The sequence below is a fragment of the Ochotona princeps genome, chromosome 1 (genome assembly GCF_030435755.1).
Source record: "Ochotona princeps isolate mOchPri1 chromosome 1, mOchPri1.hap1, whole genome shotgun sequence".
Classification (NCBI taxonomy): Eukaryota; Metazoa; Chordata; class Mammalia; order Lagomorpha; family Ochotonidae; genus Ochotona; species Ochotona princeps.
In genome coordinates, this window is record NC_080832.1 from 121,087,890 (window position 1) to 121,100,873 (window position 12,984).

Here is a 12,984-nt window from a genome sequence, read left to right on the forward strand (position 1 = left end):
ATTATTCTACTGTAATGTATGTATGTAATTGCATATGTTATTAATGATTTTCACATTTATAATATGACAAATGTGATATTTTATGTCAGTTTATAATGAATATAGATAATGTATATGTTTGCTTGACTGTAAAAATTACTTAGTGAGCTGATCATTTATTTTTTGTCTATCATGCCAAAGTCCTTTGAGTATTATCCCTCCATGAAGTGCCAGAAATGTAAATGAGTCTTCTAATGATTCGTAGTTATTTGGCATCCCATTTGATTCAGCTTCTGCATTACCTGATCTCCTTTGTAAGTTGCTTCCATCTCAGGATCGTGATTTTTAGATTCTATATATGAAAACACTGCAGTGAGATATTTATCGTTTTATCCTGCTGGTTGTTTTGCTTCTAAGTATATTTGGCTTGTCTTGATAGGCAGTTTTTACTTATGTAACTATTTGCCTCTTTGTATGTTTGTATCACCCTATGCTTACTGTCATGTGTTGTCTGACATGTTGAATGAATGCATTTAATACTCTTAGTGTCAGTGCTTGGTGACTAATACACACAAACGTATATTCACATGCATGCACGTATGTATATATGTTTAGTGATGTTTAGTAATGTATGTCCAAATTAGATAACTTTTTTGGCCAACAAGCCCTATTTTGTCTTTTTCTGGCCTTTTTTTTTTTAAATTAAGAAGCCTTTTAATTTTCACTGTTTTCTAATTATTCAGATTATAGCTTTTTTTTTTTCATTTTCTGACACAGTTTCGTAGGCTCTGGGATTCCTCCAACCCCTCCCAAAAGCCCTCCCCCATACTGAATTCCTCCATATTGTTACAGTAGTACAGTTCATATCCAGTCATAATTCCTTCACTGCGGGCATGGACCATGCAGATGCCAGACTTTTTCTGCCCTTTTATTTCTACAAAGTCCTATTTATCTGATTCTTTCTTCTTCCTCCTTTTTCCACATTTCCTCTTCTCTTTGTCCTTTCTTACTTTTAGTTCCTCTCAAATACGGGTAGCTTTAATGCTTACAAATACATATTTTAAGAAGATTTATGTATTTATTTGAGATACAAAGTTATAGAGAAAGGTAGTGTGTAAGGGAAGGGAGATCAATCTATTGTTACACTTCCCAAATGGCTGCAGTGCTAGAGGCTGGGCCAGGCCAAACCCAGGAGCCAGGAGTTTCATCTGGTCCTCCATGTATCTGTCAAGGCCTAAGCATTTGGGCCATTTTGCCCTGAATTCCTAGGCACATCATCACGGAGTTGGCTGAGAAGTGGAACAGCTGGGACTCCAATCAGAACACTTGTGTCATGCTGGTGTTGCAGGTGGCAGCTTAACCTGATGTACTCCCAAATGCCAGCGCACACACGCGCACACGTGCGCACACACACACATGTGCGCACACATCTTGTGGCTTCAGGTGAGCAAATTATAGATCTTTTTAGATTCTTTTATGTTTATGTGGTTAAAGAAATGTAGTATGAAGTTTTTAGCTAGCATTGATTATGATGGAGAAATGATGGTATTTTACTGTTTCTAGATGCAAGAACAGATCGTAAGTTTGCAGTAAACTAAAAATAACTAATACTCATATCAGTTGGAAAAGAAGCTTTATAATCCTTATATTTACTGAATCCCTACTGTATACTAAGCAATGAACCAGTTTCTCAGTGTCAAATTTAATCCTTTCATTAATTCCCTGTGTTGCATGCCACTAGTAAGAGTTAGAATAACTTCAGGTTAGGGGAGATTAATCATTCACGGGGATCATCTGGGAGGTTAGTGAAGGATCTAAGAATGGAGAGGAGTTCTGCCTCATACAAGCATTTTCTCTTTCAATCAACCCCTATTCATATCTGAATAATCTCTAATTATAATATTTGATTATTAAGGAAAGAAAGAGGTCATCTGTATGAATCTGTCTGCATATTAGAAGAACTTCCTAAGATAATTTTAGATACTATTTCATGTAATTCTCTCAGAGAATGAGGAACCAGTCCTTTGAGTGCATATCTGAGATACCTGTTATCTCGTCTGCTGCAGGCTACAGCATCTAAACCCTTGAAAGTCCCCAATAGACTTTAGGTACAAGCGAAATCAGATTTGTCTTCTATGTTACTGCTTGTATACAGATTCATTTGTATTGCAGATGTGGCTGGGGTGACGGGGTCCTAGGAGTCTTAAGAAAGTTCATTACCCTGTAACTGCTTCTTGGTTAGGTATTGTGATGTCCATTTTTCAATGAAATTGCTTCTCTGCTTCGATGCTTTACTTGATAAATATGTTCAAGGAATTAAGTATTACTGGATACATTCTGTTGGTGAAATGTCCTAGTTTAAAAAATATATCAATTTCATATATTTAAATGAGCCGATAGCTACTGACTAAGGGTCGCACAGAATTTCACTAGCCAGGATTTAATAAGGAATATTAGTGAATCAATGCCCTTAAATGAGGAAATTCATATTTAGATATTAACCTTATCAACTGTACTGAAGCTTCAGCAAGACCTATTATCTGAACACTTAGCATAATATCTAATAGTTAGGTAGAAATAATTATAATCATCACGGTGAATGATTAACATGAATTAGATTTACTGGTCAGTTATATGTGCAAATAAATGCAAACTGGTGGACAAATATGTATGAAGAAATATGTTCCTGTGACCATTAATGGGTGCAGAACATTTTCTAACTCATTAAGACAACTTTTGGATTGCTTAGCGTTAAGACTGTTAAAGCAGAGTTTTCAGGAGAGACAGTGATAGAATTTTAAAAATTGTGATATGCTTGGTGTTCCTTGTTTTTAAAGAGTTATTTATTTTTTTGAAAATCACAATTGCAGAGAGGGAGACACAAACACACAGAAAGAGTGAGAGACAGAGAAAGAGAGAGACAGAGAGAGAAAGAGAATCTTCTATCTATTGATTCCTTCCCAGATGGCCATAACTTGCAGGGCTGCGACCAGACCCAAGCCGGGAACCAAGATCTTCCTCCAGGACTCCCATGTGGCTGGCAAGAGCCATTTCTACGTTTTTTTTTCCAATCCGTTAGCAGTGAGTTGGATGGGAAGAGCAGCTGCCAGGACATGAACCAGCCCTCCACTTTTCTTTGTGTCTACCATATTGTGATTTCATGATTTGGGCACATCTCTAGCTATACCTAGTTTCATCCTTGTTCTGGCAAAGCTTCTAGGAATCCTGACAGAGTCTGGGATTTTTCACATGAAAAATTGATCATTTTCATCTTATAAACAGACAAACCCAGCTAGATAATTAAATGTAAATGAATGGTTTTTTTTCAGCTTTTCCTAGCTTTCCCATGATATTAAAGTTGCTGTTTACAATTCAGCGTGGATATATTTTCTACTACTGCCTATTTTTACATTAGGTATAATGACAACAGTTATACTGTAGGGAAGACATCAGATTTTAGGTGAGTCATGGAATCATTTTTTTTTATTTTTAAAATGTATTTATTGTTAAGGATTTAATTATTTGAAAGGCAAATTTTCACAGAGAGAGAGAGAGAGAGGTCTTCTATCATGCAATGACTGGGGCAGAGTCGAATTCAGAAGTCAGGATCTTCTTCTGGTCGACCTTTTGTGTGGATTCAGGAACTCATGTGCTTGAGCCATTTCTACTGCTTTCCCAGGTACATTAGCAGGAGTTGGGCCAGAAGTGGAGCAACCAGCACTTGATCTGGGGCCCATAAGAGATGTTGGCGCTGCAGAGGGTGCCTTAGCCTACTACACCAAAATGCCAGTCACAACAGGGTCATTTGAAATGATGAACTTGAATATGATGCAAATTATAAGAGGAGAAAATAATTCCTATTATTTTATATTTTAAATCCTGTAAGTCACAGACACCTTGTAAAATCCTTCATAGCTAATAAACACATCATTAGATCTTCTCTAGACCTGAGAATTTCTAGTTTATCAGCAGCAGTCATGGAGCTAATGTGGCAGAGATAACTTAATTAACCTGCTTTCTTCATAGAAATTACTCAGAGAGTGCTGTCAGAATGGCGGCATTTGTTCCACACAGCCAAGAATTCCCATTTAATTTGATTTCAATTGGGAATAGCAACAATTCTGCCAATGTTTCCTAAAGGAATGTGGGTAGGATTTGAAGTCGTATTTTGGAAGCACTATGAATTCTGTGGGGAAAATCCAAGATGAAATAATAGGTTCATCTTATCTGACATATTAAAAATAAATGTGACAGTAGGAGGGCAAAGATGCCTCATTACTGTGTGCCTAATATAAGCCTTTAGCAGTCTATGGGTAAAAGAGCAGATTAGCTCAACAGGATGTCAGTGGGGAATTGCTTAATTATAGCAGAACACAGTGCAAAAGATATGATTTTCTCATGGAAGCAGTTTGAGATTCAACTAATTTCTGTAGCCTCCAAAGTTGTGTTTAGTTGTTTTTCTCACAGTGTCACTGTGGAACACATAGTGACGTTTTGAGCTCAACTGATGATACTGCTGAAGAAATGTTGCCCAGAAGGCATGATCGCTGTTGTTGCTGACATCTGTCACAACGGTTTTCAATGATATTCACTTAGCTGCTGCTTACATAGGTTATGGTACCACACTTGCTGTCTCCCATGTGCAGGGCTTTACAGATTATTTCCTCTGGTTACACGTACAGTTTAGTATTAGCCTGGTGTCCCACTGATGTACTTTGGGTTATTTTAGATGATGTACCAACTTGTTATGTTTGAGGTCAAAAGAAGAAAGTGTTTATATAGTGAAATGTTTAGTGTTAAACTGGATAAGAGGTGAATCTGTGGTTTATGTTAGCTGTGTTTATCTTTATGAATAGTTTTGGTGACAGCTCCTCTTATTATCATTTCCACTGATAAATTGCAGCTCCCATCTGTCAGTTATGTAGATTATTATTCATATAGTAAATTTAATATATCAAAAAGACTACCTACACAGTCTCGACATAGATTAATTTATGAGTTTAAGCTTTAAACAAAAGAAATCTTTCTCAGATCAGGTAATGAAAGATAATGGAAAACAGGCTATTTAGTTGCAGAACTTCTTCAGGTAAGGTAAATTTTCATTGTTGTTTCACAGGTGCATGTTAAAATCCTCCCCAAATTATGCAGATATATAGTGGAATTGATTTGTATTCAATACACTACTCCTACTGCCTCATTATGACATAATCCACATCACTTCCTATGAATTGATTTTTTTCTTTAAGTTTATTTATTTTCATTGGAAAGGCAGATTTATGGAAAAAATGAGAGACACAGAGTAAGATCTTCCATCTGCTAGTTAACTCCCCAGGTGGCTGCAACAGCCAGAACTGAGCTGATATGGAGCCAGGAGCCTGAAACTTCTTTTAGGTCTTCCACACTGTACCCAAGGCTTTGGGTAGTCCTTCGCAGCTTTCCCAGGCCACAGAGAGTTGGATGCAAAATGAAGCAGTGGGAAACTGAACTGACACCCATATGAAATCTCAGTTCAAGGCAAGTATTTAGCCACTGAGACATTGTACTGGGCCCTAATTAGTTATTTTCAATGCATGGTCTCTTTTATGTCTGTTTAACAAGCAGGATTCTTCTTTGGTTAATTAACTTTCAGTTATCGAAGTGTCTTCGTTTAATAAGATGCCTTTCAAATTTGATTCATTGGGAGACCTAACTGATTTTTACATAGGTATCATTCATAAATCATTCCCTGGTGTCTGCCACAAAATCATCCATTAGGCATTACTGGTGGAGGTCTCATAGCACTCCCAGAATCCACCAGAAATGAACTCTATTCACATACTGAATTCTTTCTGCATAACTGTGTCCATTTAGTGTTAGACAACATGAGGAGCAATGCGATGCCTTTCGTTGATATGTATTAGAGTTTATTTCATTAGGAGAATAATTGGTTGGAGTGGAGAGGTTAATGGGAAGAGATGATAATAAGGAACCCAAATTCTCAGCAGAGGTGAGCAGGGAACATCCATTTGGACGTTTGAAATATCCTTTGAAATCTGAATTATTGTTTTTTTTTCCTGGAATAATCTTCAGTTTTGTTTGGCTTTTAAACTAAATACACAGCCTCAAAAGCAACTTTGTTTTTATCCTTATTGTTGTTAGGCATTTGCATTTCCAGTGTGAAGGCTATGTACACAATGGTACTTGAAAAGTTCATGGAAAAAAAATAAATGAGTTTGTTTACTGCAAAATGAAAACCATGCATAATTTTTTTTCACAATGTACATTTTAATGAAATTTAAGAGCACTCACATGCATTAAGTTCAAATTTAATTCATCCAAATTCTTTAATTCTGCTTTTTATGAGCTTTTTGGAGTGTCATTGCATATTGGCATCTGTCCTTAAAGAATTTTACAATGTTATATTTTACAATGTGTAGTTTTAAAATAAGCCATTAAGTTTTATTTTAATTTTATTTGAAAGACTAAGAAACAAAGGCAGACAAAGAAAGATCTTTTATTTGCTTGCTGATTGCCCAAATACCCACAACATCTGTAGCTAGCAGAGACAGAAGGAAGGAGCCCCAAACCCAATCTGTGAATTCCACAAGGAGGACAGGAACCTGAGTAGTTCAACCATTACCTCCTGCCTCTCGATGTGTCTTAGCAAGTTAGGATAAAATGTGCAGTCTAACTTTGAATCCAGGAAGTTCAGTATTAACGTGGGCATGTGAAGCAGTATCTTCTCTTCAAAACACATATTTACTTACATAGAAAAAAAAGATTTCCTGTGTTTCATTGTGGGAAATTACCCCTGGGTCTCTGCCTGATACCTGGTGGATGTGACCTAGAGCTTATCTGCCCTAAGGTGTAACTTCCAACCTTGTATATGAAATTTGACCTCTGATATGATTTGATGGCCAACAGGATTAGACATGCCTTTTATCCAATCACAGTGTCATTATTGGGTAAAGGGAATACCTGAAAACCTCAACAGCTTGTCTCTGGTGGTTCTTATGGCTGAAGAACACCATTGCTTCACCCTTGATGATCTTGGTGCCTGCTGTCCAGACTTAAATCCCAAGATTTCAAATTTCCAATTTAGTTTTTATGAGTTAGGAAGCAAAATACTGAGAACTGTTTTTTATTCAATGTTCTTGACTTGTGTGATACAAGGCTTTGTATCAGAAGAGTACAAAATCAAAAAGAAAGATATGGGGTTTGGAAAGATCATTTGCAAATTAAAAATTGATACATCCCTCCCTCAGATAGTTTATCAAAAATAAATATGTGGGCAGAATGGCAGCAGGGATGCACTAACCCTGGGTAGCAATCCTGTGATCAGAGGTGGAGCGAAACTCCAAGAGTTTGTCAGAGAACCCCACCCTGCCAACCAGGGACACAGTGGGTCTCTTTGAGAATCACCAGCCTTTCAGACTATAGAAAGGTGTATCAGAAAACACCAGCAAAGCATCAGAGGTGGAAGGCACTCCATTTGACAGCCATAAGAATTCCCACAGATCTGAATGTTCATGGGTAAGAGTAGAAAAATAGGGAACACTTCAGAAGAGTGAGCCAGTTCTTCCCTCAAAAATGAACAAAAGGCCACTTCAGTCCTAGAGCTGCAGGATGACGATAGTGAGTAGCTCCCAGACAGGAAATACAAAAAAATCATCATGAAACTTTTCAGAGACCATGAAAAATGTTGGGAAGGAAAATTCAAGAAAAATAACATTGTCACAGAGATAAAGCAGGTCCAAACTGCAATACTAGGGCAAAGAACACACAAAAAAGCTTGAACAACAGAATGTTGCAGAAGAAAGAATATCAGAAGTGGAAGATAACCAAGTGGAGAGCATACAACTAATCAGGCATCTGGAAGAAAATCCAAATAAAGCCAAAAAAATCTATCCAACAGATGAATGGTGACATCAAAAAACCAAATATTAGAATCATAGGAATTCCTGCAGGAGTGAAAAGAGAGCCAGGATGGTAGAAGGTATTCAGTGAAATTACAGAAGAGAACTTCCCTAATAAAGGGAACATAAGGGAAAGTGAAATGCAGGAAGGGCAGAGAACACCAAATAGAATAGATCCAAAAAGACCCTCAGCCAGACACAGTGTGATCAAGCTTCCCTCAACTGAATTTAAAGAAAAAAATATTGAACCAAACATGATATTCAGAGGAAATGATATTCAGAGGAAAATAAATCAGAATTACTGCCAACTTCTCAGAAGAGACCCTTCAAGCAAGAAGAGAATGGAATAGCATTTCCAGATCCTAAAACAGAAAAATGGTCAACCTAGGATAATATATCCAGAAAAGCTCTCATTTGTATTTGAAAATGAAATAAAATATTTTCATGGTAAAGAGAAGTTGGAGGAGTATGCCAACATTAAGTCAGCCCTAGAAACGCTGCTCAGGAAGGTGCTGAAGTCATAAATAAAGGAAGTTAATCACAATGAATGATGGCAAAGGGGCAAATCTTCCCAAATAAAACTTGCAGTAGAAACCGAAGTTAAATAAAGACCACAACAAACACACACGACAGGTTAAATCGCAACCTCTCAATAGTAACTCTGAACACACATGGCCTAAGCTCATCAGTCAAAAGACATAGATTGATAGAATGGATTAAAAAGCAGGACCCATGTATCTTTGCCCACAAGAGACACATCTAATCAGCAAAGATGCAAAGAAGCTGAAAGTGAGAGGATGGAAAAAGACATTTCACACCACTGGAAATGAAAATAGAATTGGTGTAGCTGTTCTAATCTCAGATGATATAGAAATCATGAAAAATATTGAAAGAGATAATATGGACACTAGGTAATGATAAAAGAAGCCATCCACAAAGAAGAAATAACAATAAAAACATCTACACACCAAATACAAGAGCATCTAGTTATAAGAGACAATTATTGATGGACTTACAGGGAGATATAGATGCCATTGTAATAATAGTGGGGGACTTTAACATCTCATTAAACACCACTAGATAGATTAACGAGACAGAAACTCAGCAAAGAACCAACAGAACTCACACAGACAATAGAACAAATGGATTTAGTAGATACATGCAGAACTTTACATTCCACAGACAGAATATACCTTTTCCTTCAGGTCTGCATGGCACCTTCTCCAGGATCAACAACACGAGAGGGCACAAAACAAGTTTTAGTGACTTCAAAAGCTACTGCAGTCCTTCCATGCATATTCTCAGACCACCACGGAATGAAACTAGAGTTCAATAAATCAAAACACTCAGTTTTGTAAACTCTTTGAAGATGAACAACATGCTTCTGAATAAACAGTTGGTCAGAGAAGAAATTAAAGAAGAAATCAAAAAATTTCCTGAAACCAACAAAGATCTAAACACAATATACCAAAACTTGTGGGATACTGCCAAGGATATATTAAGAGGTAAACTTGCCACATTTGGAGCTTATGTCAAGAAACAAGAAAGACAACAGATAAATGAGTTAAGTACACACCTGAAGGAAGTAGAAAAAAACAGCAAAATAATCCCCAAAACAACAGAAAGCTAGAAATAATCAAAAAATGAGAAGAAATAAATCAACTAGAAATCAAAAGAAAATACACAAAATCAATGAATGAATAAGTTGGTTCTTTAAAAAAATAAACAAAATAGACACCCCATTGGCTCAACTGACAAAGAAAAAGCAAAAGAAAACAAGAATTAATAGTATAAATGTGAAAAAAGGAACATAACAACAGACACCACAGTCATATAGAGAATAATTAGTACTACAAGCAACTCTATGCCAACAAATCAGAAGATCTCCATGAAATGGATAGGTTCCTGGACTCCCACCATCTACCAAAGCTTAATCACAAAGCAACAGAAAACGTAAACAAACCTATAATGGATGCAGAGCTCAAATCAGTAATTAAAGCCCTCCCGATAAAGAAAAGCCCAGACCCAGATGGTTTCACTGTTTAATTTTATAAAGCATTCCAAGCAGAGCTGACCCCAATCCTCCATAAATTCTTCAAAACAGTAGAAGTGGTGGCAGTTCTTCCAAACTCATTGTATGAGGCCAGCATCACTTTAATACCAAAACTGGATAGAAGATCAACAGAGAAAAAAAAAAAACTACAGACTGATATCCCTGATGATTATAGCTGCTAAGGTCTTCAAGAACATAATAGCTAACAGAATACACAAATACATAAGACAGATTATTCATTTGTACCAAGTGAGACTCATTCCAGAAATGTAGGAATGGCTCAGGATTTGTAAATATATAAATGTGGTATATCACATAAAAAACCTGAAGAACAAAAATCATGATAGTTTCAATAGATGCAGAAAAAACTGTTTGATACAATCCAATAACACTTCATGCTAAAAATCCTAAAGAAGATTGTCATAGGAGGAACAATCCACAACATAATCAAAGCAATATATTAAAAACCCAATGTCAGCATCATACTAAATGGGGAAAGATTGGAAGCCTTTCAATCTTTGTCTGGAAGCAGACAAGGCTGTCCACTATCACCACTGCTATTTAACATAGTACTATAGTACTTGCAAATGCTACTAGACAAGAAAAAGAAATCAAAGGAATTCAAATTGGAAGCAAGAAAGTCAAGCTATCTCTGTTTGTAGATGACATGATTATACATATAGGTGAAACAAGAGACTCAATAAAGAGACAGCTAGAACTTACACAAGAGTTTAGTAAAGTGGCAGGGTAAAAAAATCAATGAACACAAATCAACAATCATAGTATATGCAAATAAATTTAAGGCAAAAAAGGGGACTAATCAGCATGAACCCTTCAAAATATCAGAGAAGAAAATGAAATACACGGGGAAAAAAAACCTAACAAAAGTTGTGGAAGATCCCTATGAGGAAAACTGCTAAACATTAAAAAAGAAATAGAAGAAGACTTCAAAAAGTGGAGAAACATACCATTTTCATGAATGGTTAGAGTCAATATCATCAAAATGTCCATATTGCCCAAAGCAATGGATACATTCAATGCTATTCCAGTCAAAATACCAAGAACATTCTTCAGAGTTGGAAAAAATGATACAAAGATTCATCTGTAAACACAAAAACCACAAATAGCCAGAAACATCCTGAAGAATAAGAACCTAGTGGGAGGGATATCAATCCAAGACCTTTGGACATATTATAGGGTGGCAGTTTACAAAATAACCTGGTACTTGCACAGAAACAGTGATGAAGACCAGTGGAGTGGCATAGAAACACCAGAAGGGAACCTATACATGCACAGCCATCTAATCTTTGACAAGAAAACAGAAAGCAATCCAGGGAAAAAGGAAGGTCTCTTCAATAAATGCTGTTGGAACAACTGGCTAACAGCCTGCGGAAATAAGAAACAAGAGCTGCACCTTTCACCATACACAAAGATCAAATCTAAATGGATAAAAGGCTAAATTTATACACAGAAACCATCAAACTTTTGCAGTGAAAAGTTGGAAATATTCTGCAAGATAAAGGTATAGGCATGAACTTTCTAAAAAAATCATCAAAAGCAAAGGAAGTCAAGATCAAAATAAACAAAAGGGACTACATTAAGCTAAGATGCTTCTGCACAGCAAAGGAAACAATCAACAAAGTAAGAAAGTACAAATAAAATGGAAGAAAATCTTTGCATACTATATAGGAGACAATGGGCAAAGTAAATGGGTAGACACTTTTCAAATGGACAAATCCAAATGGCTAACAACTATTTGAAAAAAATGCTCAAGCTCCCTGGCAATAAGGGAAATTCAAATAAAAACATTACTGACACCACTTAACTCTAGTAAGAATATCACACATGCCAAAAGCTACCAACACTATCTGCTGGTGAGGTTGTTGGGGAAAGGAACCCTACTCCACTGCTGGTGGGATTGCAGGCTGATGCAACCACTATGGAAGTTAGTATCAAGAATGCTTAGGCAATTGAAAATCTACCCACCATATGACCCAGCAATACCACTTCTAGGAACATATCCAAAAGACTTGTTACATGAGAAAACTGTGTGCACCCCAATGTTCATCATAGCACAATCAATAATCGCAAAAACATGGAAGCAACCTAAATGTTCATGAACGGAAGACTGGATAAAGCAACTGTGGTTCATCTACTCTATGGAATACTACTCAGCTATTTAAAAAAGTGAAATACAATTGTTTATAGCCAAATGGACTGAACTGGAGACCATTGTGCTAAGGGAAATGAACCAATCTCAAAAGGTCATGTATCATATGTTTGCCCTAATATAAGATAATATGTTGTCAAATCTAAGGATTTTTTATGTGACTTTTACCTTATTGCACTTCCTAATTATTTGTACCTTTTATAATAAGACCTGTGATGTAACTCATTAATCATTTATAAGAGATTGATTGCTTGTAATCTCCTGAGATTGTCAGTGTCCCTTATATCACTGTTATTGCTACTGCCCAGAAGTAATGATAACCTAGCTCTTATTGTAGTCTCATCAGTGTACATGGGACACAGGCTGAAATTTATTTCTATGTGAGGTTGCTGGACACTCTTTTTTCACTACCCTAGTGCCACATTGATATATGTTACATGTTCGTCAACCTCGTGTGGATGAAGGTTCACTAATTTTTTTGTTTTATGTTCTTTTTTTTTTCTTTTTTTCCCATGGTGGACTGCACTCAAGGGGATGCATAATTGAAGTGTAGTGAAAATTAAATATGTTCATAGGTGGAAACAGAGAGAAGTATGCCCTCATGCATGTAGTACAAGGATGAACTCACAGCGATATGGCTAACAATCTCCTACTTTGTTGGGAGACACCTCAGTGGCAGCATGATGGACTTGTGAAAATTCATGAAGACACCTATTGTAAGACTGGAGGGGAAGGAAGGGAACTTTGGGAAGGAGAAGGGAGACTGCAGTGCCTATTAAATGGTGCCATAAAACAAACAAACAAAAGAATGTATGAGTAATAAATTATATTGATGAATAGACTGGCAGATTCATCCTCACGTTCCTTTCAAAGATCTGTCAGAAAAA